At 41.9% G+C, this 27,259-nt stretch overlaps 1 protein-coding gene and 1 pseudogene across 4 annotated transcripts in view; both read left to right on the plus strand.

Moving 5' to 3' along the window:
- The window catches only part of NR3C1 (nuclear receptor subfamily 3 group C member 1), a 609,329-nt gene that overhangs the window by 334,888 nt on the left and 247,182 nt on the right, over positions 1-27,259 (plus strand). The window lies entirely within an intron of this gene.
- On the plus strand, positions 15,557-16,437 carry LOC309958899 (NADH dehydrogenase [ubiquinone] 1 alpha subcomplex subunit 12-like; annotated as a pseudogene). The gene is made up of 2 exons: positions 15,557-15,862; positions 16,238-16,437. The product of its transcript is annotated as an NADH dehydrogenase [ubiquinone] 1 alpha subcomplex subunit 12-like (transcript).

Consider the following 27,259-nt stretch of genomic DNA (forward strand, 5'->3'; position numbering starts at 1 on the left):
GGCACTAAGTTCATCTGTAAACAAGTAGAACACTTCCAGGGGGAGACCATAACCTCTACATGGCCCTGAGAATCCCTGTGCACTTCCAATATTTTATAAATAATGACAATTAATAGGCACTATTTCACCTTCTTGGGTTTAAACCAGTTTATTTTATATAAAAGGACATTTTAACATAGCCAACATGGGTACCTTATTTTTAAATTTGCAGTTGAACTCTTGGAACAACAACTGTTGATTCTGTTTGTCTTTTTACTGCCTTTACTCTCCACTCAATTATGGAGTGGAGGGTAAAGGCTTTTATTAAGCAGTGTATATTTCACTTAAGGCCTCAAAAATATACTTTTTGAGGAAAAACCTTTGATAGTATTTTGGGGTGAGTGGTACCTTATTTATATTTGGTTTTTAATGTGTGTTGTGTGTGGGTCCTGAGGATTCAGGGAAGCTACTTTCTTTTGAAGAGCTGTCAGGACTTCCCTGGTGGTACAGTGGTTAAGAATCTGCCTGCCAATGCAGGGGACACGGGTTCGAGCCCTGCTCCAGGAAGATCCCACATGCCATGGAGCAACTAAGCCTGTGCGCCACAACTACTGAGCCTGTGCTCTAGAGCTCGCAAGCCACAACTACTGAGCCTGTGCTCTAGAGCCCACGAGCCACAACTACTGAGCCCACATGCCACAACTACTGAAGTCCTCGTACCTAGAGCCCGCGCTCTGCAACAAAAGAAGCCACCACAATGAGAAGCCCACGCGCTGCAACGAAGAGTATCCCTCACTCACCACAACTAGAGAAAGCCCACAAGCAGCAATGAAGACCCAATGCTGCCAAATTAATTAATTAATTATTTTAAAAAAGAAAAACTGTCGGACAACACAAATTAAATCTAGTAATTGAATAGACACAGCCAAACAGGTTCATCTAGTTCACATACATTTTAAAATAAACGAAAGAGAGAGGTAGAGAGAATATGTGTAGGGAGGGATTTTGACCATCCTCCCCTTTCAATTAAATGTCTTCAGTTCTCTAGGGAAATGTGTAAAGATTAAATACATATAATATGTATGTGTATATATACATGTATGTATGTCTATATAGGTATATATACACATGCATACATATGTGTGTGTGTGTGTGATACCTCCTGTACCCCCATCTTTGTCTTTCATTCATACTGAAATAATTCTGGGTGCTTCAGTACTTTTTCTTGAGATTGACAAAGGAGACTAAATGATCTTGAAGTGAATTAATTTGGGAGGGGCTAGAAACCACAAAAAATGATTTCCATTCACAGAACTCTCTGCCCTCATCTTCAAACAGAGAGCATGGTTTGGGAACATGGCACATGGCAGATGTGCCCTTGTCACCATTAGATGGATATACAGGAATGTTAATGGAGAAAGAGTCTGAAGGCATAGGCTCAGTCAACTTTTAGCTCGGTGACCTTAGGCAAGATCTTCAGTCTCTCTAGCTTAGGTTTCCTAATCTACAAAATGGGGGTGATAACAGCGCCTCATGTGGTTGCCATAGGGATTGACTGAGACCACCTATTAAGGCACCACATTTTATACAGTTAATTTTTGTTGTCTTCTTCCCCACTAAACAGTTAGCTTCATCAGGGCAAGGAACTTTGTTGGTTTTGTTTACTATTACATCTCCAGCAACTAAAATAGTGCCAAGGATATAGTAGGCCTTCAACAAGGGCAACATTAGTTGAAAGAATGCTGAATCAAAAGAAAGAGCATTTACTTAGAAACTGGAATGTACCAATAAGTGCCCAGTGAATAGTACAGGATGACAGTGATGACAGGCAGTAGAAATGGCGGTGGCGGTGGTCACGGCTGAGGCGGCAATGGCGGTGATGTGGACGGAGGTGGGGATGGGAAAAGACTGGTAGTGAAGTGTGGTGGTTCAGGGCAAAGGCTTTGGGAACAGGCTGCATGCCTGGGAACACCCGCTCTGGACTACAACCAGGATCTCACTTTCCTCAGCTGTAAGATGGGTGTAATAATAGCATCTACTTTTGTAAGGTTGTTGTGAGGATTAAATTGTTAATATTTTAAGCATACTCAGAATAATGCTAGCAGATATTATCACAACTACTACCACATCTATTTCTTACATAACTGGTCAGTAAATACTATTGTGGATTATAATTTTAAAGGAAGGCATTCAGAGAAATCACCTCATCAGTATGGTACTATGTGAAGGAAAGACTGACACAATAGAAAAATCAGTAAAAGAATGGGAGATACAATCATAAATGTCCAGGAAATATAAGAATTTGTCTTCCTAACAAGTTGTTAAAGAATGGGAGTTAAAACAATGAAGAAACACATTTAGAACTATTAGAAGGGCAAAAATGAAAACAGTAATAACACCCTATATTACCAAGAGGTTAGAGCAACAGGCACTTTTGTATATACCTGTTAGGAGTGTAAATTAGGACATTTCTGAAGGCCAGCTTAGCAATATATATCAATATCCTTAAAAGTCCCTTGGCCTGGAAACACCAGTTTTAATAATTTAGCCTGAAGAAATCATCAGACTGGTGTTTTGTAATACATGTATATAAATTACAATCATATCTTGGACGTAAGTAATGTTAGAATTTGCATATGTATGGGAACTAGTTAAAACACTTCGTCTGTACAATGGAATAACCTTGCAGTCATTGTAAATGATCAGTATTTGTTGACATGGAAAGATGTCTGTGTTGTGTTATGTGAAAAAAATCATGTTAGAGGACAATTGATAGCATGGTCACATTTTTATTTTAAAAGTATATGTGCGCATTGATAAAAGCCTAGAAACCTATATCTTAAGTATTGAGTTGATGTTAGTGTGGTTACCTCTGTGTTATAAAATTACAGGTGACTTTCCTTTTCTTCTTTATAGTTACTTGTATTTTTCCGAAATTTTAAAAGTAAGCATCTATTACTTTCATAATAGGAGACAGAACGCAGTCAAAAGGCCATTTCCACGTTGTAAGAAAGGGAGATTAATCAAGTGATAAAGTGTCTAGTTAATTTGACCACTGAGGTCAACCAAATTAAAAAATTCAAACTCCAGAGTCAATTCTATGACCTGAAACAGCAGCAGCTAACAACCGGTCACCACTAGTTAGTGGTTATTAGTTTTTTGGGTTTTTTGTTTTTGGGGGGTTTTTTGGACACGCTGGGTTTTCGTTGTGGCATGCGGGCTTCTCTAATTGTGGCATTACGGCTTAGTTGCCCTGCTGTGTGTGGGATCTTAGTTCCCCGACCAGGGATCGAACCTTCATACCCTGGAAGGTGGAAGGTGGATTCTTAACCACTGGACCACCAGGGAAGTCCCAGTGACTATTAGTGTTGACTCTGCCCCAGAAGGGGGGTGAAGGGAATGTTGTGAAATCTCCCGGTGCATTTGGTGCAATGACCCATCTAAAATAATGGCAGAACCATTTGAGACCATGCATGGTCAAAGGCGAGACTTGGCCAAAATGATTTGAACGCCTTCAGAGATGACCAAAGAATGAATTACATTCTGCCAAGTGGATAAACTAGCAAGGAGGAGCCCTCTGTCTTTTCTGCAAGCGCCACCTTCATTAATACCTCCTCTGCCTTGGAATGGTATGCTGGTTCATTTGTTTGTTTAACCCAGTGGTTTACAAATTTTGGTGCATCAAAATCACCTAGGAGACTTGTGAAAACACAGATTGCTGGGCCCCTCCCCTGAGGTTTCTGATAGCTCTGGAGTGAGCCCGGAGAATTTGCATTTCTCGCAAGTTTCCGATTGATGCTGATGCTGCTGGTCCAGAGACCACACTTTGAGAACAGGAATGACCAGCCTACATACCATGTATATAACCATATGGATTATTCCCTTTAAAAATTACTCTATTGCTAGGGCTTCCCTGGTGGCGCAGTGGTTGAGAGTCCGCCTGCCGATGCAGGGGACGCGGGTTCATGCCCCCGTCCGGGAAGATCCCACATGCCGCGGAGCGGCTGGGCCCGTGAGCCATGGCTGCTGAGCCTGCACGTCCGGAGCCTGTGCTCCGCCGCAACGGGAGAGGCCACATCAGTGAGAGGCCCGCGTACTGCAAAAAAAAAAAAAAAAAATTACTCTATTGCTAGAACAAAACTGAAACAATCAATGAAATCCAAAGTTTCAATCGCCATATAGCCTGATTTCCTATCAAATCGAAGTTTTCATTTGTTTATGTTCCCTTCTGAACTTTGTCCATGTGAACATACATTTTTTTCATATTTGCAGTAATCATAGATAAAAGTAGGAAAAAATCATAAAGTTTTCCCATATTATTGGGTAATATGTTCTCCTTATCTCCTCCAGTTAACCGCGGATGGCCTGGTCCTGATATAAATCCTTCCATAGCCTTTTCTTTGCATATATGAGAAACAGTACAGGAAGAGGTCAAGAGCTCTGGCTGCCATCCAGATTAAAATTCTGGCTCCGCTCTTAGCAACTCTATGTCCACAGACATCTCTAGGCCTTAGAATCTTTCTTCTGTAGAATCAGAGTAATAATAGTACTTGTATGAGACGGTTGTGAGATTTAAATTAGTTAACACATGAGAAGCACTGAGCATGGTCCCTGGCATGCAATAGATACTAAATGTAAACCATCATTATTTGTGCATATACAGAGGTTGTTTTTACATACACTTCTCTGGGCCATGTGTTCCCTGCAGCACTGACATTCCTCAGGGTAAAGAGATAGAGCTGTCACTAACTCTAAGAGCTAGATAATATTCTACAATAGCAGGGATGCATCCCTCCTTGGTGAGCCACTCCCCTACTGACAAGCATTCTGATTGGGTCCAGATTTTTACTACTACAAATGCTACAGCAGCATCCTTGACCCCCTCCGTCCTTCAGGGCAGCTGGTTCTGCCCTTCCCCTTTTGCACATTAGCTGCCCCTTGCCCCAGACCCCTCCTCAGACAGGAGTTACCTCCACAGGCCACCTCCACTTTGCTGCCCTCTTCCTCAATCCCTCCCCTGTCAGGCTGGCCAGGCTGGAGTAGAAGCCCCTCTGAGCCCCGAGGAAGACCAGCTGGCAGCAGATATGCTGTAGGCAGAGCCCCTGAGACACCGTCATCCTGAAGTTATGCTGCTGCCATGATGCCTGGAGTGGGAATGAAGGCAAGACCAGCGGAAACGTGCCAGGAAGGCATTTTGACTGTGATGAGGGAAGCAAAAAATACCCAGGCAATCAGTTTGTGGATGTAGCCCAGATGTTTTCATCCATGACCTGGAGAACAACTCTGGCAGGGACCCCAGTCCCAGATTTAGCCTGTTTTAGGAATGAGCCGCTAATAATAATACCTTGTATGGGCAGAGGACTTACGTGTTCTCAGAAGAGTTTCTGTTGTGTCCTTATGGGTTTTTCTGCTGGGTTAAGGGACACCCACAGCTCGGATCAACTGAGTTATGATTTAGTTGTGTCATTGGCATTGCTGAAATACTAGATCCAGCCACCTGTGAGCCATGTGTTTGTGTTGTAAGGCAGTTTAAAATGCTCCCTTAAAATTCCCATGAGCTCATCCAGGTCCCCCTGGAAATGGGAACTAACAGTGATGGAAAGTGGATGTGCCTGGTGCCGTTCAAATGTTATCTGACTCTTAATCCTCCCTGAAACCCAGAAGCGTTATCCCCATTTTGCAGATAAGGCCACTGAGGCTGAGAGCAGTGAAGCCAATTGCCTGAGGTCACGTACCTGCTTAGGAGCAGAGCTGGAATTCAAGCCTGAGTTCATGTGAATAAAAAAATGTGTCCTCCCCACCACATACCCAACTAAACCACCAAACCATAACGTTTAAAAAAAAAAAAAAAAACTATTTCTGGAACATATTAAGGAAAAAGCTGCTTTCCCATAGGTGACTAGGATTAGATAGGTTTGGAACACCTATTTAATGGTTCTGTCAGACTAGAAACCAAACATTATGGTTTGTACTCCTGTCCAAGCATCTACTTGTGAATATGGTGACGTGCTTGGTGATGATGATGATGTTGGTGGTGACAGTGGCAATGATATCTTTCATTTACTGAGCACGCACTGTGTACCAAGTACTTGGATTCTCACACTGACCCTTTTCATTTTTACAACAAGCCAGGGGTTTTGTGTTGTAAGGCACAAAAATCGCACAAAATTGCACATACGCACAAAAATCCTGCCCAAGTATCCAGGCGTGCACAGCTAGGACACAGCAGGCCTGGGATATGGCCTCAGGCCCCTGACTCCAGAGCCTCTGCTTAGAACCACATCTCTGCACTTCATCTAACATAGAGTACCCGTAAAAGAAAACAGACATTGGAAATCCTCCACAAGCTTCCACTGCCCTGATGGCCATTCTGGGATTTACGTATTTTATTCTGCAGGGTTCATACGTATTTAGACACTTTAAGTTAATCACGGCCTGTCACACTTTATCTGGGCTGTTCATTGTCAGCAAGCACATGTAGATTTCAAGACCCAGTCCTCCTCTGCTTTGCATCACCGTTTTTGATTATACAACCATCCTGTTAATAGATGAGCTCTACTGCGAGCAGAAGGCCATTTTTATGGAGTTGAAGATAATATAGGTGCTCGGCCTAAATTAATGGGGTAATTTCCTCAGTCTTTTTGGTCATTTGTCACCATGGACTTCCGTACAGCTCAGACAGACCAGTCATGGCTAAGATGACACTGTGTCCTCCAAGAAATGGAGAAAGAGCAGAAACTGAATTCTGCTCAAAGCCTACAAAACTCCCGAACCTGAATTTTAGATCTACCCTTGAATCGCTCCCCCGAGTGGGGCAGAGCTGCTCACTTGTTTGCGCGCCTCTTCACCTCACTGTCAGAGGCCATGAGTACAGTGATGCCCGCCCGCCATGTGCCAGCCACATTGGCAGCAGCTATGCATACCAAAGGCATGGCGTTTCTGCTGGCCTCGACAGCAGGCTTTTATACAAGGAGAATTGTAAGTTCTTACTCGCACAGTGGCACACGGTCTCAACTCTTCCCTCGCTAGAATCAGTGTGAGAGCCAGCCACTGAGTCCAGGAAGCGTCACTTTTTGGTTGGCCATTTGGGAACTTTACTTTCACTGAGATGAGGCCGTTCTTCCTGATTCTGCCTTTTCCCAACCTGTGTTCCAGAGGCGCTCCCCGCTGCAGGGCTAGGCAAGGAACCAGGAGAGAAAAGGTCAAAAGCAGGTGGAAACCCACTACATTTGCTCCTCCCCCCTTGGAGAGTCATGATAGGAGTTGATCTATCAAAAGCTCTGAGGAGGGCTTCCCTGATGGCGCAGTGGTTGAGAGTCTGCCTGCCGATGCAGGGCACACGGGTTCGTGCCCCAGTCCGGGAAGATCCCATGTGCCGTGGAGCGGCTGGGCCCGTGAGCCATGGCCACTGTGCCTGCGCGTCCGGAGCCTGTGCTCCGCAATGGGAGAGGCCACAACATTGAGAGGCCCGCGTACCACAAAAAAAAAAAAAAAAAAAAAAAAAAAAGCTCTGAGGAGTCCTGCAGTATAGACACATATTAACTTCGCTTTACCCAGTGTTGCCCAACGCTTTTTGAGGATGGGAGTTCGTGTGGCTCTAAAGCCACGTTCTCCCAAGTGGCCATGGCCCCCCCTGGATTCTGGGGTCATGAAAATGAAAAATACAGCATGCAAAGGCCAATGGAATCAGGGAATCAAGCAACTGCATTGACTTCATGGTGCCCCACCTCCTTCTTGAGAGTCCCGGAACATCCTGACCCAGAAAGGTTTTCACAACGATCCAAAATGAAAACAACTGCCCACAATCTCCTCCAGCAGTTCCAAACCACTCCTTGCCGACGCTGTCGTGATGATGTGATTTCCTACGTCATGATGAAGTTGGGGAAGAGGAGACAGAGCTTACCAAGAGAGACAGCAGCCCCTGTCCTGTTAGGTCTCACCCTTTCTTTGAATATTGCACACAGGCCACGGCAAGGCTGATCTGAACCTTTACTAGGTTTCAGAAACCTCAATTTATAGGTAGATGGCAACATGCATTTTTTTACCTCCCTCACCCTTATTTACAGAGGCCTGAAGTTAAGTCCTTACCTCTAAAGAGGTATTTGTTTAACAGAAATATTCTAATGCAGCTAAAAGAAAGGGAAGCTGCTGGAGCCCGTCAGGACCATCCTGGCAGGGATTAAAGATGGGAGGAAAGTTTGAGAGTTTTCTGCTCCCTCTGAGTTCACGGCTAATTCTGTTTCGGTCTCTGACCTCTGTTGGATTAATAACATTAAATCCCAATAGAAACCTACTGACCCCGACAGAGCACAGATGTTCCCTAGAACCCAGTTTGGGGAACGTTATCTTACCTTATCCAGGCCTTGTTTAAAGGCAGAATGTTAAGAATTCTTTAAATATTTAAACTTATTTTTAGTTCCCCAAGTAATACACATGACTCAATCCTCCTTTTAAAAGTGAGAGCGTTGCAAATAAAGCTGAGGTCCCCTTTGACCAATATCCTCACATTCTGTCCCATCCCCCACGTCTCAGAGGTAATGAGAGTGTTTTGCCTCCTACTTCTGCATATACAGCATACCCGTGCACATGTGTGCACACACATATTCATAATTTTTCTAAAATATATGGTTTTGGGTGTTCTTTTTTTTTGACAGTAATGGTATCATACTGCTTGCAACTTCCTTTCTCCGGTGCAAAATGTGTTTGGGAGATCTATCATAATGATACCTATCCAGTCATTTCTTTCCAGTGCCGTGTGGCATCTCCTCTTACGATTTCGCCGTAGTTTCTCTGTTTCCTTTCTGTTGGACCTAGAGGTTGTTTCCACTGTGGGACTATTCTAAGCCATCCAGCGCTGAACATCCTTATCTGTGGGACCCTGGGCACAATCAAGGGATTACTAGGGTAGATACCTAGAGATGTTACTGCTGGGTCACGGGGCACATTTTTATTTTTAAATGATGCTGCCAAGCTGGAGCAAAGAGCTCTCATTTGCAAGAGGGCCAAGGGAAGGGATCTCTACAGGAACTCAAGAAAGTCAGAAAGGAGATGAAGAAGGTGGGTGATTAGCTGCTTTGAAAAAGCCTCCAAGGGCTTCCCTGGTGGCGCAGTGGTTGAGAGTCCGCCTGCCGATGCAGGCGACACGGATTCGTGCCCTGGTCCTGGAGGATCCCACATGCCGCGGAGCGGCTGGGCCCGTGAGCCGTGGTCGCAGAGCCTGCGCGTCCGGAGCCTGTGCTCTGCAATGGGAGAGGCCACAACAGTGAGAGGCCCGCGTACCGCAAAAAAAAAAAACCTCCAAGATTTATTTTCATGCCAACAGCCCCCCAAACCCATTCACTGTCAAGGTTAAAGTTAGGGTGATCTTTTCTCAATCCAAAGACTGCCTTCTGCCTTTCTGGGCCTTCTATTCTCCTTCCAGACTCTGCTGGGTATTCTGCTTAAGTTGGTATCCTGGTCTATCCTACCTGCTGTAGACTGTGTGTGCACACAAGTGGGTGAATCAGACAGGCGTATATTATCATTGAATGTTTACTATTGGCTTGAAACGTGACTTTGAATTATATTTAAGAGGGAAACTAAAGAACTCTTATTTAGTGAGAAAGAAGTGACAGCCAGTTCACATACTGTTAAACCAAGTAAAAGGAAAAAAAGAATATACGTGTCACAATGATGAATTTTCACAGAAGATGACAGACTTGCACTGAAGAGCAATAGGGTATTTATCAGCAAGAAATTAGCGACCCATTTGTAATCAACTAGGTTTTCTAAACTCAAGAACATTTAAAACCCCAGACATTTTAAATCTAGATATAACAATTGTAAGCACACTACTCGTGATACTTGCTTCCTGCAAAATCTAGGCACAGAGGTCTTATGATGATGTGTCATATCAGGGAACTTTTAAAAACGGGAAAACAAAAGATAGACATCTACAGGTGTTAAAGGCCCAAGGAGACCAAGGAAGACTACTGTCGTCTCTTACATAATACAGTTCTTCCCGTCCCCCCACCCATATCACCCCTTATACTCCCAACACCTCCACAGTGATTCTAAATTAAAATGAAGGAGTCGAATAGTGACGTAAGCATCTGCCACTGAAATTAGAGCAGGGTACTTTTGCAATTATACCCTGGAGTATAATTTCCTCAAGGATGGAAACTTTTAAGACTTGGTAATAGGAGTCAAAGAGGTAGGAACAATGGTTTATGACTTTTTTACTTTCAACTCAGAGTACTGTTTGTGGTCTATGCTTTGGCACACCCAGCCAGCAAGAATGGCAAACGATATAATTTAAGGGGCACCAAAGGGCCTAAAATATGACAATATATCAGTGCCTGAAATCCCCGCCATTAACGTCACAACCTAAGGGCCTGGTAGAGACATGCTCATGATGTTTTTAGTATTAGTCTTTACTTTTAAATTAATATCTATGTACAAGATTATAAAGAAAATTTTTTTAACATTACAGAGGCTATACGATGAGAGCTAAAATTCTCTCTCCACTTTCTTCAGCCTAGAGTTGTATACTTCAAAAGCTACTAAGCTACTATTAACATTTCATAAGCCATATATCCTTCCAGAAATCGGGTAGTGTACGATAGATAGATAGATAGATAGAAAGGTAGACAGACATATATGTATAAATGTCAGTGCATAAAAGCCCTTTAAACAAATAACATCCTCTTATTCCTACTGTCTTTACCTCACTTTTTCACTTAATACATCTTGGACATCTTTCTAAGTCAATATTTTTTTTATCTTCCACATTCTTCTAAATAGCTGCATGGTATTCCAGAGGTCCATACACCATAATTTATAAATCTGGTCCCCTAGTTATAAGCATCTGAATAATTTTAATTATTTTGCTATTATAAATAATACAGAAATCAACATCCTCAAATATATATATAATTGCATATAGAAGTATGTTCATAAAATTGTTTTCAAACTGTGGAATTGCTAGGGCAAAGAAAATATGCGTTTTAAACTGATAAATATTACCAAGTTTCCATGGAAAAAGTTTATACCAGTGGTGTACAAAAGTGCCAAGATTCCCCTGCATCCTCGCCAATACTGAGTTTTATCAAGCAGAGTAATTATTGTCGAGTTAGTAAAAAGATTTTGTTTGATACTGTTTTGTCAATCTAGTGAAGTGTGTTGCTTTACTTTGTGTTTCTTTCATTGTGATGAGGTTGAACATCTTTTCATGATTATTGGTCACTTTTTTTTTTCTGTGAGCCTCTTCTTTGTAATCTTTGCTCATTTTAAAATTTTTCTATTTTGTGCAGTGAATGGTACAAGCTATCTCTATATAAAGATGGGCTTTGTCATGTGTGCAGCAAATATTTTTTTTCTTTTTTTTTAGTACACAGCTATTTATTTGAGGATATTTTCACATGTTAACATTGTTTAAATCAGGACAGTCTTAACTGATGTAGTTGTCATTGAACTATCTTAACCATTTTGTTTTAGTACAATTTTACTATCTATGGATTCACAAAAGTCGTATGTCAAAAACCAAAGTTTGAAAAATCTGTTTTTAAGGAGTATATAAGTTGTTTTGAACTGAAAAGGGAAAAAAGGCATTCAAGAAAAATATATTTTCCTAGTTTATTATTTATCTTTTTACTTTCTCTATGTCATTTTTTACAATACAGAATTATTTCATTTCTGTGGTTTTCCTTTATAACTGCTGGAATATATTCATTTTAGTTCGACATTTGATGATTTCTTTTTTTTGTGACTTCTGATTCTTGAATCAGAATGTTGTGATTCTTGAATCAGAATCAAGAATTCATAATTCTTGAATCGCATGATTCTGAGCACATATTTGATACTTAACTTTTACTGACTCATATTTTAGTTACCATCTGTGTATGTGCGTTGCCCATATTAATCTCTCCAACTAAATTAGAAGCAACTTGAAAGGCTGAAGGAATAAAATGCTCTTCTTTACGATTCCCCACTCCACAATGTCCAGTATCTAGAAAGGGGAAAAATTTAGAGCTGGGAGAATTTCAAATGAGAGCACTGCTAGGAAGAGTACTGTGAGAATCTAAAGAGTTATAGGTCTAAATCGACACTGACCCAAAGAAGGCATGAATGAGTTCCAAGACAAACCCAGTCTTCTTTCTCCTTTTGCCTGGAGTAGATAGAAGTACTTCTTAGTTTTTCATGATCTTGTCCTACCTACCTTCCCAACTTATCTTGTACCACTCTTCCCCTTGTTCTTTTTATCCTACCACACTGGGCTTCCAGCTGTGATTCAAATATATGCCAAGTTAGCTTTCGCTTAGGCCCTCTGCCTGGAGTGTGCTTCCCCTTGATTTTCACGTTCCTAACTCCTTCTTTTCATTCAGACCTGTGGCAGATGAGATTTTCCAAAGATGGCCACACCCTATATTATCCCGCGATGTGAGGTTGATACTCCTCCAAGAGGTGGGGTCTCTGTTGCTCCCTGTGGAAAGTCGGTGGATCTGTGTCATCATCATAACCAACAGAGCACAGCAGAAGTGACTTCCAAGGCTGGGTCACGAGAAATAATAGTGCTTCCACCTGGCTCACTCACTCTCTCTCTCAGGACACTGACCTTTGGAACCCGGCCACCACATTGTGAGGAGACCGGGACACATGGAGAGGCCCTGTGGAGGTGTGCTGGCCAGCAGTCCCACTTAAGCACTCAGCCGGCAGCCGGTATCAACCACCAGACATGTGATTGAGCAAACCCTGAAATGGTTCCAAGCCCCAGACTTTGAGCCCTTCAGCTTGGCCCCAGATATTATGAGGCAGAGACAGGCTGTCTCCACTATGCCTTCTGAGAATCCCTGATCCAGAGAATCCGTGAACATTATAAGCTGTTGTTTTAAAGCCACCAAGGTCCTGGGTACTTCAGTACGCAGCCACAGTAGCAGAAATAAGACCTCAGCTTGAACACCTCAGAGAGGTTTTCCCTGACCGCCCAATCTAAAGTGGTGACCCAATTATCTCATCACCTTCTTTAATAAAATTCAATGATGCATGGCACTCTGCTGGTTTCCTTAGTTGTTTGGTTGGCTTGCTTGCTGTGTGCCTCCCTCAGCTAGAAAGTAAACTTCATGTGCACAAAGACCCTCTCTGTCTCATCCACCGCGAAGTCCTCAACACCCACAACAGTGTCTGCTACGTGGTACATTTGCTAAATTAATAAACAAATGAACGAAGGAATGAAGCATTCCTAGGCAATTAGATTCTTGCATTAGACCTTATTTTTTGGCTACTTGATATAACAGACTTTTACTGAGAACTTCCTCTGTTCTCAGGGAATGTGTTATAATTTCCTATTCTGTGGCTGTAAGTGTGCTTCAAAGAGTGATTTAATGCTAATAGAAGTCAAAATAAGTAATAAACAGGAGATTCACATGATGAGATTTTTTTTAACTGGGCTTAGAAATGACAGAAGTAGGGAAAAATAAAAGAACGGGAAGTAAGACAAACTCTTTGAACATTAAAAAAGAACAAAAAACAAGCCTGCCAAGGAGAGTGATAGTTTTTGGTCACTGCAAAATGGAATTCTACCATTGTGATATGATTTGCAGTTTCCTAAAAACAGTATAGTCCTTTTTATTTATTCAAAGAATACCACCATGTTGGTCAGAGAATTCATTAGATGATACGGGAAAAGCCAGCTCCCTGAAATCCAATTCTCTATGGCTAGGTAGAATGGTAAACCAAAGCCTTCCCCTCTCCCTTACTTACTTAACACTCTTTGCCCAAAAGAGGTTGGAATCAATGACCAAACCAATGGAAGAATGAGAGAATCTATAATGTGTAAATAGAACTCAGGCTTTTTTAAAAGTTTGAGTCTAAATTGTTCTTAGAAATTGTTCATGCAGTAAGTCTGGTTTAGCCAGCTATCTGGGAAGTTTCTTCCTAAGACAGTGAGTTTTCTTCCCTTGGACAAGTATATTTACATTTTTGTTTTCAAAATCAAAACCACCCTGGCTGTTTTATAAAGTGTTGGAGCCAATTTAACAGTTCCACTGGCCTTAGAGAAAATATTGGAATCTCACAAAGGAGCGCAGAACTAGAATATTATGAAGAGTTGCTAGGGTAAATATGTATTTATTATGACAGCCTTGGCAAAACGAACACCTAGCAGCCATAAACCTGCAACTTGTTTGTGTCTGTTATAACTTACAACTTGCAGTAATGACTTCTTGTCACTAAAAATGTTCGAAGTTCCTTGGCTGGAAAAAGCATAGGACATGAGGCATGGCCTGTTTGAAGTTAACTGTTCCTATAGAATAATCATACAGTGCGTAGCAAATAATACTTTCCAGAGGATGCTAGAATTAAAATGAGAGACGCTAAATCCTGTTGATTCCTTACCATCCAACAATTACCTATTATTCCATGGCCTTTCATTATGTACTCACCGAAATACCCAAGTTGATGTTACAGTTGACCCTTGAACAACTTGAGGGGTAGGAGTACTGACCCTCTGCACTGTAGAAAATCTGTGTATAGTTCAGAATAGGCCCTCAGTATTCGAGGTCCCTCCGTATCCACGGTTCAGCATCCACAGATTCGACCAACTGCAGATCGTACAGTCCTTTAGTATTTACTGTTGAAAAATTCTGCTTGTAAGTGGAGCCACCCAGTTTAAATCTGTGTTGTTCAAGTCAACTGTACTTACAACCACCTATACCTTTCCTTCTGATTTGGTATCTATTCTCTAACCTTTATCATGAATCTCAGTTTAGGTAAAATTCTTCATGGCCTTCTCTTCAAATATCAGTTGAGAAAAGTGAATTCAAAGACTACAAAGTGAGATTGCTTACCGCTCTCAATTGTCATCTGTTAAGTCAGAAGGCAGCTGGGGCTCTGACCTGAGAACAGGCCTCTGACCAATCATTAGACCAAGTCTTAATGAGACCAAAATTGTGGATTCAAGTCTACACATGGGTTACTTTTACTTACTTTTCAAGACACCAGAGACTATTCCTCTAGTCTTTTTTCACGTCTTTGATGAAAAGACAATTAGATGAGGAGAATGTGAAAATTCATCAAAAAACCGCAAATGTCCACTAAACAGCCATTGGAAGCTTGTGCTCCAATCTGCATTTACTATCTTAGCTTAAGCCAGGTCCCCAGTCCCTCTTGTGAGGTGCATGTCAACCAGATGGCCCCTGCATAGGCATTAACAACCCAACTGTTAACTTCCCAACCTTGGAACTTGCCTTCCTGCAAGGAGGCTAAGTGAAAGCTGATTAGATACCTTTTACTTAGGAAGTCAATTCACAGACTAGATTTTCTGCCTTTAAACTTAATGTCCTTTAGGTGTGCCATTGCTTTTAGCCCGACTATCCCTGTTTTCTAATTTTCCCTTCCAGTTCTTATGCTTGTTCTATTTTTACAGCATAATTATTAGGAAAAAATTTGTTCCAGGAACAATCACAAAACAATCCAAACCCAATCAGTTGAATAACCACAGTCATCATCATTATCATCATTATTCTTATAAGAAGGTGGCAAGGTTAACCTGGTATAAAAAACAACAACAACAACAAAACAGATTCCAGCAAGCTTAAAATTCTTGAATGTTCTCTCTGTGTTAAATTCAAACTGAGGCAGTGTGCCAGAGAGGTGGGGCCTGTGGGACAAGATGGAGTTGATACAGGTCCTGAAGCTCCGGCTGCAGCAGGTCAGTGGCCACAGCGGCCTCTGCGGCTATCTACAGGTTTTTCTCAGGGCAAATGATGTGAGGGTGGGCGCATTAGTGGGGAAACACAAATATGGAAACAAATGCTGCGAAGACAACAAGCAGTTTTTTGGCCGTCACCGATGGGTTATATATACTACTGAAATGAATGGAAAAAACACATTCTGGGGGACTTCCCTGGTGGCACAGTGGTTAAGAATCTGCCTGCCAATGCAGGGGACGTGGGTTCAATCCCTGGTCCCGGAAGATCCCACATGCCGTGGAGCAACGAAGCCTGTGCGCCACAACTATTGAGCCTGCGCTCTAGACCCCACGAGCCACAACTACTGAGCCCACACGCCACAACTACTGAAGCCCATGCACCTAGAGCCCGTGCTCTGCAACAAGAGAAGCCACCGCAGTGAGACGCCTGCGCACCGCAACCAAGAGTAGCCCCCGCTCGCTGCAACTAGAGAAAGCCCGTGCAGCAACAAAGATCCAACGCAGCCAAAACTAAATAAATATGTTAATTAATGAATGAATTTTGAAAAACACATTCTGGGGTGTGGATGGAAGCATGGCGCCCCCCTGAACGGCATCGTTGGCTTCACTCTATGACTGATGATCCTCCAACAACAAAACCACCTACTGCTAGTAAATTCATGTGGACAAACCATAAATTCAACGTGAGTGGCACTCCACAACAATATGTACCTTATTCTACCACTAGAAAGGAGATTCAGGAGTGGGTCCCACCTTCAACACCTTACAGGTAAAGGCAATGAAAAACAATTTACATGGAAAATATGGGGCTTTTCCTGTAATAGTATTTTTACTGCTTACTGTTAACTTGATTAAAGTTATTTGATAAATAAGTAAATTCAAACTGAGAAAGTTACATTCTCTTTATTCCTTTTACCAAACTCCATATCCTCGTTCAAGAAAATAAGCTTTCGGGAGTGGTTTGTGTTTTTTTTGGAACAACTTAAATGGCAAGTCCAAAATCAATTGGTTCTGACACAACAGTGATTTTGATGAGTTAACTGCCAATGAATATACCATATGGATGAAATTTTTCCTGAAATGCATGTGGGTATGTTTAAGGGTAGAGCACTCGGGGCAAAACATATTCCAAGCTTTTCAAAAACCCATGTATTTGCAAAAATCATTTGATGCACTTTTTTTTTTTTACTGATTCAAAATCTAGCCTATTTCAAGGACAAAGAATTCCTGATCTTTTCTAGGCACCTTTACTCTTTGTTTCTATATGAGCACTTTCCTTACCATCTTCAGAGAGGGAAAATGTCCAGCTCCAGAAACTAGGAGCTTATCCACACCCTCAAGTCTACAAGCAAAGCAGCAGGCTGGGAAAAAGAGACACTGAAATTCATTTCCAGTGGAGTGGCTGATGTTGGGCTACTCTGTTCAACTCTAGCAGCCCACAATTGCTCTGGTACTTTTCTTTAGCCACACCATCCTATTGATTCATATGGAGTTTAGGGTCAAGTCTTTTCTCCCGAACTGCTATCAAGCCAAGTTTCCCCAATCCCACAATGGAAACCATCACTGAATTTTGAATTTAAATACAGGAACATATAGTTATCCTCATTAGCCTTTATCTTGTTGGTTTTGATTCACTGCTTTAGTATATTAAAGTTATTCTGAATCCTAACTCAGTCAGACATTCAGGAGGAGTTACAGTATACAAGCACATCTGAATCTAATGTCAGTGCATTTAGTGTTTAGTCTGTTATCAGTGGTATTCTAGATAAGATTCAGAATCCTTCTCAAACAGTGTTTCAATCCCTGCTACCAATTATTCTGGGTTGACATTTGAGATCACATTTATTCACTGTGCCTGATTTAGATATTCCCTTTTCTCTTCATTGGAATTATTCACAAATAGGCAGTCAAAATTACCATCTTTAGTACCTACATCTCTTGATCTAGATCTCTTTTAGAATTTCTGCCATAATAATCGTGCTCAGGTCATTTGAAAGCTATCTCCAAAACCTGGGACACACAGCTGAGTGCCTAGAATCGCCTAGCTTTAATGGCAGGGTCACCTTCTCCCAGGTCCTCATCCTTTCCACATCATTAATCAGTGGACTTTTACCCGAAGCAACCTCTTGTGGGTTTGTGTGTGTGTGTGTGTGTGTGTGGAATCAGAACCCAAATTACTTTTATTTTTTTATTTTTTACATCTTTATTGGAGTATAATTGCTTTACAATAGTGTGTTAGTTTCTGATTTATAACAAAGTGAATCAGTTATACATATACATATGTTCCCATAGCTCTTCCCTCTTGCATCTCCCTCCCTCCCACCCTCCCTATCCCACCCCTCTAGGTGGTCACAAAGCACGAAGCTGATCTCCCTGTGCTATGCGGCTGCTTCCCACTAGCTAGCTATTTTACGTTTGGTAGTGTATATATGACCATGCCACTCTCTCGATTTGTCAAGCACTGGTCACATTCTATAGAAAAAATAACAAGCAATAGACATTAACTATGATTTCTATTGATACCAAGCTAGGTAAAAAAATATGGAAAATACTTTCCTAATAAAAGATTATATAGACCAAAGGCAAGAGAGTACTACTTCCTCCATTTTCTATTCCATCCAAGAGTCTCATCCGTTGTGTTAACAATACCTGTGAGATGGTTCTTGTTTTCTATGTTCCATTGTCAAATTAATCTTGTTCATCACCTCTTAAGTATTTGTATGCAGACGATAAATTTAGCGAAGGTGGGAGTTTTGACTTGCCTCCACAAGCCCCGTGCTGAATGTGGTACCTAGTATATGTTAGAAGGCCAATAAGTGTTTAACGAATGATGAATGTGAGATTTAAACACTATTTCTTATTGTTTTTTCCAAGAAGTATTAAGTTCTTCCACTGTCATAGTTTGTATATAAAAGCAGTTTGAATAAGAACGAACAATTTGCTATGTGTATCAAATTTAATTTTCTGAATTTGGTGAATCAGAAGAATTTTCTTTGAAATCAAAGGTGGGAGTTACTGATTTTCAACCTCTCTCATCTCTCCCCATCTCTCTTCATCTTGAGACACACACGCGAATACACACACACAAACAACGGAGGAAGTTTAGTGAGCGTATTATTTTGTTCAGTAACAGAAAGGGATTTGCACACAGAGCTATCCAGACTGTCCCTTCGTTCCCTCTCATGTACAAGAATATTTTTTGCTAAACGGGTGGTATGGGTTATGCCAGAGCTCTGGAATCAAAGAGGAGCAAAGGGCCTCCCATAAAAACAATCATCAGATTCATCTTACTTAGCCAGGTAACCAGCTAACCAGGTAACCATTGACAATCCTATAACCTTCTGCATTCACCCAAAACAAACAAAACAGTGCCTGGTTCCAAAAGGAAGTAGAGGAGAAAATGAAATATTTCTGTCCCATTTACTTTTCAAACAAAAGACAAAATGTAAGGTAGGATGTAATACGAAAAGCCCAGGTTCAGTAAGATCACAGTAGCTAAGTCACTGTGGGTACAAAGTGTATATTTTTGAGTGTACCTGGTGCTTTCAAATCAGGACATTATAATAACTGAAAATTATAGGTCAGTGATGGAAACTCATGGTTAAGAGCACAGCCTTTGAGGTTATGCAGACCTGAGTTTGAGTTCCTGTTTTGTCACTTTCTTCCTGTGTGCCTTGAACTAATTATTTCATCTCTCTGTGCCTCAATTTCCTCAGCTGTAAAGGGGATATTTACAGTTTCTATTTAACAAGGTGGTTGTAAAAATTAAATGAAAGAACACAGGTGAAGCCCTTGCAAAGTGCCTGGCACAAAGAAACACTTAATAAATGTTTATTATTATAGCCATGGGTCTTACATTAATCCAAGAGGAATTAATTTGGCAGGAAGGTTGATAGATTGAATAGAAATAGCACAGAAGTGTCTTATCACCGAGAACATAGCCTTTCTGAGAAATCAGCCTCCCAGCAAGGCCAATAGCTAATTACAATTCATTTGGAATGAAAGGGGGGCAAATATGCCATTGTAAGAATCAGCATGGAGAATGGCTAATGAGGACTGAGACAGTGATTTGAGGAAGAAAGAACACCAGTCAGTCTAGTGTGCTGTGGACAGAACCTCTAGCCAGTGGTCCCGAACAAGAGCATCTATCTGAAAATCTTCACGGCTCCATCCAAGAGCTGAATTAGAGTCCTGAGAAGCTAAGTCAGTCTTGGCACTTTGGAAGCCAACCAGTGGTGCCTTGGGAGCTGACTAACACCCTTTCTAAGACACACTGTGTGGGCGGGTCATGACGTACATTGCGCCGGGGGTCTCCAGGGTGACTGAGATTGGAGGTCCAGAGTAGCAGTCCTGCCGGTGGAAGCTGACTCCACGTACAGGTCTATGTTTCATTAACTCCTTTCACTTGAGATCCCCCAGAGACCTCCATCTGGCCTCATGGAGCTCACAGCTCAGGGAGAGTGGGACCAGATTGGAGTGACAGTACGGGGTGATGGGTGCCCTGGCAGAGATACATGCAGGGTATTTGTGGAGCTCAAGGAAGACACATGTAACCAGTTTTCTTGGAGAAAACACCTTGGATGGGACATGAAGAATGAATAGGGTTAGAATGACAGTAGGAGCAGAGTGGGGGAGGAGAAGAGAGGAAAGAGCATGGGCAAAGGGCCAGATGTGGAGCAACAGCGTGGCATATTTGAGGGATTAAAAAATGGTCTGTGCAGCTGCAGCAGGGAGTAGGGAGTGCGTTCATTTTGGTGACGGATGGCCAGTATTAATTTGTACTTATTCTGTGCCAGGCCTTTGACAAGCAGACCCATTATGAGTATTAGCTCACTAAACCTGCACAGCAACCCTCTGAGGTAGGGACCGTCGTTCGCCTCGTGTTACTGAAGGGGAAACTGTGAATCAGGAAGGTTAGGATTCGTGATATTAAACCTGAACCAAAGGTGTCACCTCCTGGAAGTGAACTGAGATTTCTACCCAGGCTGTCTGGCGTGCACGCTCACACTCTTAGCCATTGTGCCTCCCCACAGGCACGGGGTCCTGCCACTGCAGGCACCTCGCCACAAGGGTTTTAAGACACAGGGGATTGGAAAGTGCTTTTGTGTAGAAGTTTATGTCTTTGGCTTGCCTAAAGTTAAATCGAAATTGTATGTTCCCCCCCGCCCCCCAAAAAACACCTCTCCAATTTTTACACAAGTTTTACCTCTGCAGACTCCCAATTCCTGCAAAGTCTTGATTGAGACTATTTTGAAATCCTTTGGGGGGAAAACAAAAAATAAAAAACTGCCGTATCTGAGAGGGCTGTTCCGTCTGGGACTCAGGCAAATTTCCTGAGTGTGCCTGAGGCTGGAATTCTCCTTCTTCCAGAGGAAGGAGCTTCCAGGTAGCCATGTGAGAAAGAAGAAAAGTCACTCTGTATATGTAACTCTTCCACACCATACAATAGCCAACTAGGATACTGGCCACTCTTCGGGTCTTACAGCACCTAGATGTGCTACGTAGGAGATGATCAAAGAAATATTGGGAATGGATAGACAAGAGCATGAGTAAATAAATGAAAGAGGTTTCTGTTGCTTATTTGTTTCTTGGCTTTCTCCTTTACGTGGTATATGATAGTGTAAAAGAGAAACATCTCTGACTAGGTTCAGAAGTTATAAGGACAGGTACAACTTCTATGACCACAAAAGTAATACCATCTTGAAGAGATTTTGCACAGCCACGTTCACAGCAGCATTATTCACAGTAGCCAAAAGGTGGAAGCAACCCAAGTATCCACTGATGGATGAATGGATAAACAAAATGTGGTATAGGCATGCAGTGGACTATTGTTTAGCCTTAAAAAAGAAGGAAACTCTGATACGTGCTACAACATGGGTGAACCTTGAAGACCTTATGCTAAGTGACATAAGCCAGCCACAAAAAACAAATGCTGTATGATTCCACTTATGTGAGGTACCTGAAGTAGACCAATTCATAGAGACAGGAAGCAGGATGGTGGTTGCCAGGCACCAAGGAGCAGGGGATAATGTGGACTTATTGCCTAATGGGTACAGAGTTTCAGTTTTGCAAGATGTAAACAGTCCTGGAGATGGATGGATGGATGATTGCATAGCATTGTGAACGTACTCCATACCACTGAACTCTACACTTAAAAATGGCTCATATGGTAAACTTTACGTCATGTGTATTTTACCACAGTTTAACATTTTTTAAATGAAGGCAAAATAAAGATATTCCCAGACATAAATAATGCAAACTATTACCGTTTAATTATAAGTATTAACATATGATATTATTATATTATAATATATACTTGGTGTAATATACAACTCTGCTATAATTATTGTCATAGCTAACATCTACTTTATACACTATATTATAATGTAATGATAATCTAACAATAATAATAACTGCTATTATAGCTAACATCTATTGAGCACTTACCATGGGCCAAATTCTGTACTGATTACTCTTTGCTTTATATGCATAGAATAATACTGTGTGTCAGCTACTATTATTTTTCCTATTTACAGATCAGGAAAGTGAGGTACACAGATGTTAAATAACTCTCAAAGGCATACAGCTAATAAATGCAGCTGTGATTATTCTAAAGGAATAGCTGAAGAGTGGTACCTGCATTGACATCTTAGGGCTAGACAAGCATGTTCGATGCACCTGACCAGTAGTTTGGAGTAACCAGCTCAGACGTCCCAGGAGTTTACAACCTCACACCAAAATTCCCCAGCTACAACTGATCGATAGTAACAGTAAGAGTAAAAGGGGCTCCCAGAGGCCTGGTACCAGAGTGAGGAGTTTGGATGCATTAACTTGTCCAAACTTCCCAGCAACCATAGGAGGTAGGTGCCACTATTTGCCCCATTTTACAGATGAGGAAACTGTGGCATGGCGAGGTTAAGAAGCTTGCCCAAGGTCATACAACTAATAAGTAGTGGAGCCAGGATGTAAACCCAGGCAGTCTGATGCTGAACTTTGTGTGCTAACCACAAGGCCAGTTTCTTAAATTGTGACCGAGATTTAACTTCCTAGTATTTTTCATAATAATTATAACAGTTAAAACTAATTGAGCACTCACCATATATTGGGCTAAATGCTTCCAATATGTTACCTCCTGAATACCCCAAAAGGACCCTGTGAGGGAGGTGCTGTAATTGCCCCACTTTACAAGAAAAGAGAATGTCCCAGGGCCTCCCCACTAGCAAGAGGTGGAAGCAGGATTCAAATCCAGGTGGTCTGATGCCAGTTGTACTCTTCGAGATGCCCCCCTGCCTACTCAGAGTGGCGACCTTGCATCATCATCTAGGAGAGAGTTAGAAATGCAGGCTCTTGGACCCTCCTCCAGACTGAATGAATGAGAATCTGCATTTTCACAAGCTCACAGGTGATTCGTGTGCAGATTGAAGGTTGGGAGATGCTGGACTGCATTTCCCTCCCTTCCTGGAAGCCAGGCCATAAGGATACAGCAGTAAACAACATAGACAAGGTCCTGTCTTCCAACAGCTTCCACACTGGTGAAGGGAGGCAAAAGGGGCCACAGATAACGAAAGGATTTCAAAAGTGGTAAACCTGGGGTTCTTCTCAAGATGCAGTTTCCTGGTCTTCCCCCAAGACGTACTGAGTCTGAGTCTTGGGGGGTGGAATCTTGGAAATATGCTTTTCACAAGAGAATTTAGATGCTCGCTGAAGTTAAGGACCACTGTCCCCCCTGGTAAGGCACAGGGGAAGAATCAGAGAAGGAGAACACCAGCATCTTTCCTGCTTTTCTTATGGGCCCAGCCCTTAGGACAAGAGAGAAACATCTCCAGTAGGCTAGTAGGCTAAACAACTGACAATCCGAAGATGAAGAATTGAACTTGGCCCTCTCTATGCATTAATTTAAAACACTGAACTTCAGAGATCCACTGATGCTACTTAACATGGTGCACGAGGCTGTAGGCACTCACAATTGACCCTGAGGGTATTGACCCGTTCCTATGGAAACAGGTGTTGCTCGTGAGCCTGCCCTTGCCCGTCTGCTGCACAGCCCCTGCACCCTTGGGACAGGTTGAACATGACAGTGGCAGCCAGGCCCTAAGCAGCCACTGACCGTGCCCTGAGCATATCCCAGCTCGTATGAGGCACTGGCTCGATGCACGGCTCCTACGGCATCTCGTACACAAATCTTTACTAGCAGCTCTGACTCTCTCATATTACTGACAGCCACTAGCAGGCCTCAAGGGAAAGAACTAGGGGAAGAAATACAGGCAAATTGTTCCCAAGACTTGGAGTTTGAAAAGACAAAACAGAAGAACCAAGAGGAAAGGAATAAGGTAGGTAACTTGCCTTTTTTCAAACGGTGATCAGAACCGTGATCAAAATGTAGAAGGGCTTACTACACGCCAGGCCCTGCTTTAGGAACCAACAAGCCTCGTTTAATTCTACAACAGTCCTGTGAAGTCATCATTATTTTAATTGTCCCCATTTGACATGAAGATGCAACGCTGTCACTTTGCGTTGCATCTTTATGTCAGATGGGGATAATTAAAATAATAACGAGATGCCATTATCTCATTATTAGGGAGAGAGAGAAAGGAAAGAAAAGGAGGGGGTGGGAACAGACGAAGGAAAGAAGGACAGAAGGACGGAAGAAAGGGAGGGAGGAAAAAAGGGGCAGAGCTCTCAGCTTTCTTCAGGGATAGAAGGAAAAATGACTGTGGGAGACCTAAAGCAAAAGAAGTTTCCCTGAAGAACAGGAATAATATGAGTGGATACTGACATTTTACCTTAATTTGGAACAATGGAAATACTCAAGAGATTAACTTGTTTCATGTTCTATAAACTCAGACAAAAATAAGTTGGCTGAATTTTAACCACCACCAAATACACACACACACACACACACACACACACACACACACACACACACATATCTTGGGAATGAATGGAAAATTTGGCAATCCGATTAACTGTAGCTTACAATAAAATAGCACTAAATGGGTGTTTTATATGCCCTTTGTTTCCCATTCTCCTTGGAAGATTGTCAAGGATTTAATGAAGCTAATACTTGGAGATTTAAATCTCTCATAACAAGAAACCAGAGCCTCTCCAACACTAACAACTGGAAGGAACTCAAGTTCTCTGAGCCCGTGGAATGTGCCAGGCACTGAGCTAAGTGCTATGTGTACACTGTCCCACCGAATCTGCTCAACAAACCCACAGTGAAGATATGATGCGTGATTCCATTTTACAGAGGAGGTAACTGAGGCTCGATAAGAGTGTGTAACTTGCCTAGATGTTGAGTCGAGGAGCTGGAATGGGTACCCATGCAATGGGACTCCAGAGCTTCCCCTCTTAAGCACTAGGTTAAACACTAAGATATAATAATGTTGACATAAAAATTCTTTCTTTAAATTAGCCAAATTGGTTGCCTGGAATTCTGTGGAAATAAGAATGTATATAGTTTGGCTAATTGTTTTTAATGGCTTTATAGACAATGCTTCAGAAAGCCATCATCCCCCCCCCTCCCTTAGAGTGGTTTGACCTCCACCCAGGATGCTGAGGGAATACCTGTGATTCCAGGATGTTGTTAAGGAGTCTTGGGCCGCTCTGTCATTCAGCATTCTCTGCCCAGCCACCATGGGAAGTGCACATTCCCACACAGGTCCATTGGGCGTGGCAGATGCCCCACAGGGCTGATGCATTCATTCATTCAGTATATCTTAACCAACTGACAGCCACATGCCAAGCACCAACCTGGGCATTTTACGTGCTATTATTCTTTAATTCTCAAAAAAGCCCTGAGAGGCAGGAGCCGCTATTATCCCCATTTTATAGATGGGAAAAGAGAAATCCATAGCTGTTAACTATAGCTGGGAGTCTCAGCAGGTCTGTCTGTTGACTCTGGAGTGTGCTCTCTTACGTACTATGGAATAGTGTGCATGAAAAGATAGACATGATACCCACCCCGTAGAATCTATCACAACAACAGAGGAGATGTACAGTCAGCCTCTAATTACCCCATTAATTACTTCCTAACATTATGGAAAGTACTATTAACACGGTTGAAGTAGAGGACCCTGTGCATGTGTTGAACGGGAGGAATTGACCTGGAAGATTAGGAAATGTTCCCTGAGAAAGTGATGGTTCAGTTGAGAGCTGACGTGAGGAGTTAACCAGGAGAGGAGAAAAGGGAAAAGCATTTCAGAGAGAGGGGAACAGTATAGTTGAAGACCCTGACATATTAAGAAATAGTGGTGTGTTGGAGGGGAAGAGGACAGAAGATGCAAGAATGTACTGTCCTCATCCCTTCTCTTATACCTTCATGTGTCGTTTTCTCTACCAAGAGAGGGAATAGCCTCAAGTTAAATCCACCCACTGTCACATTCTCCACTGTGTGCCCACTGTTGCCAAGTACACATTCAGCACATCACTGATAAATGAATGAAACAAATGGACGAGTGCATGAAAACTGTTTGCTCCAAAGTCAAACAGTTGTGCTAGGGAGGAAAAAAATCCATAAAATCAGTTTTTCATATCACACACATATATGTTTTGTAGCTGATTTTTCTGATATTTAGCTATAAATTTTAAAAGTACAGCAGACCCTTGAACAACATGGGTTTGAACTGTGCAGGTCCACCTACATGCAGATTTTTTTCAGTAAATAGATACTACAGTACTGCATGATCTGTGGTTGGTTGAATCTGCAGATACAGAACTATGGATACAGAGAGTTGACTGTAAAGTTATATGAGAATTTTCGACTGAGCAGAGGGTCGGTGCCCCTAACCGCCCCCCGCATTGTTCAAGGGTCAACTATATATGAACTAATGAGGAAAGAATAGTCTTTTCAACTAATGATGGTGGGAAAACTGGATATCCACATGCAAAAGAATAAAGTCAGACCCCTCCTTTGCCTTATACACAAAATTAACTCAAAATGGATCATAGATTTAAATGTAAGAGCTAAAACCATGAAACTTTTAGAATAAAACATAAATCTTTTTGACATTAGAATAAGCAACAGTTTCTTACATATGGCACCTAAAGCACAAGCAATCCAAAAAAACACAAATTGAATTTCATCAAAATTTAAAATGGTGATGCCTCAAAGGACCCTCTCAAGAAGTTGGAAAAACAGCCCTGAGAATAGAAGAAAATGTTTGCAAATCATATATATCTGACAAGGGACTTGTATCCAGAATATATAAAGAACTTTTACAACTCAATGATTAAAAATCAAATAGCCCAATTTTAAAATGGGCAAAGGATTTAAATAGACATTTCTCCAAAGAAGATATACAAGTGGCCAAAAGCACATGAAAAGATGCTCAACATCATTAGTCACTAGGGACTAGAAAAACAAAACCTCGGTGAGATGCCACTTCATATTCATAAGGATGGCCAAAATAAAAAAGACATAACAGATGTTGGGCAAAGATGTGGACATTGGAACGTACATTGCTGGTGGGAATATAAAATGGTGCAGCCACTTTGGAAAACAATTTGGCAGTTCCTTAAAATGGTAAGCTTAGGGCTACCATGTGACTCAGCAATTCAACTGTAGTGAAGAGAAATGAAAACATATGTCTACAT

This window comes from Leucopleurus acutus (assembly GCF_964270905.1).
Source record: "Leucopleurus acutus genome assembly, chromosome: 3".
NCBI lineage: Eukaryota > Metazoa > Chordata > Mammalia > Artiodactyla > Delphinidae > Leucopleurus > Leucopleurus acutus.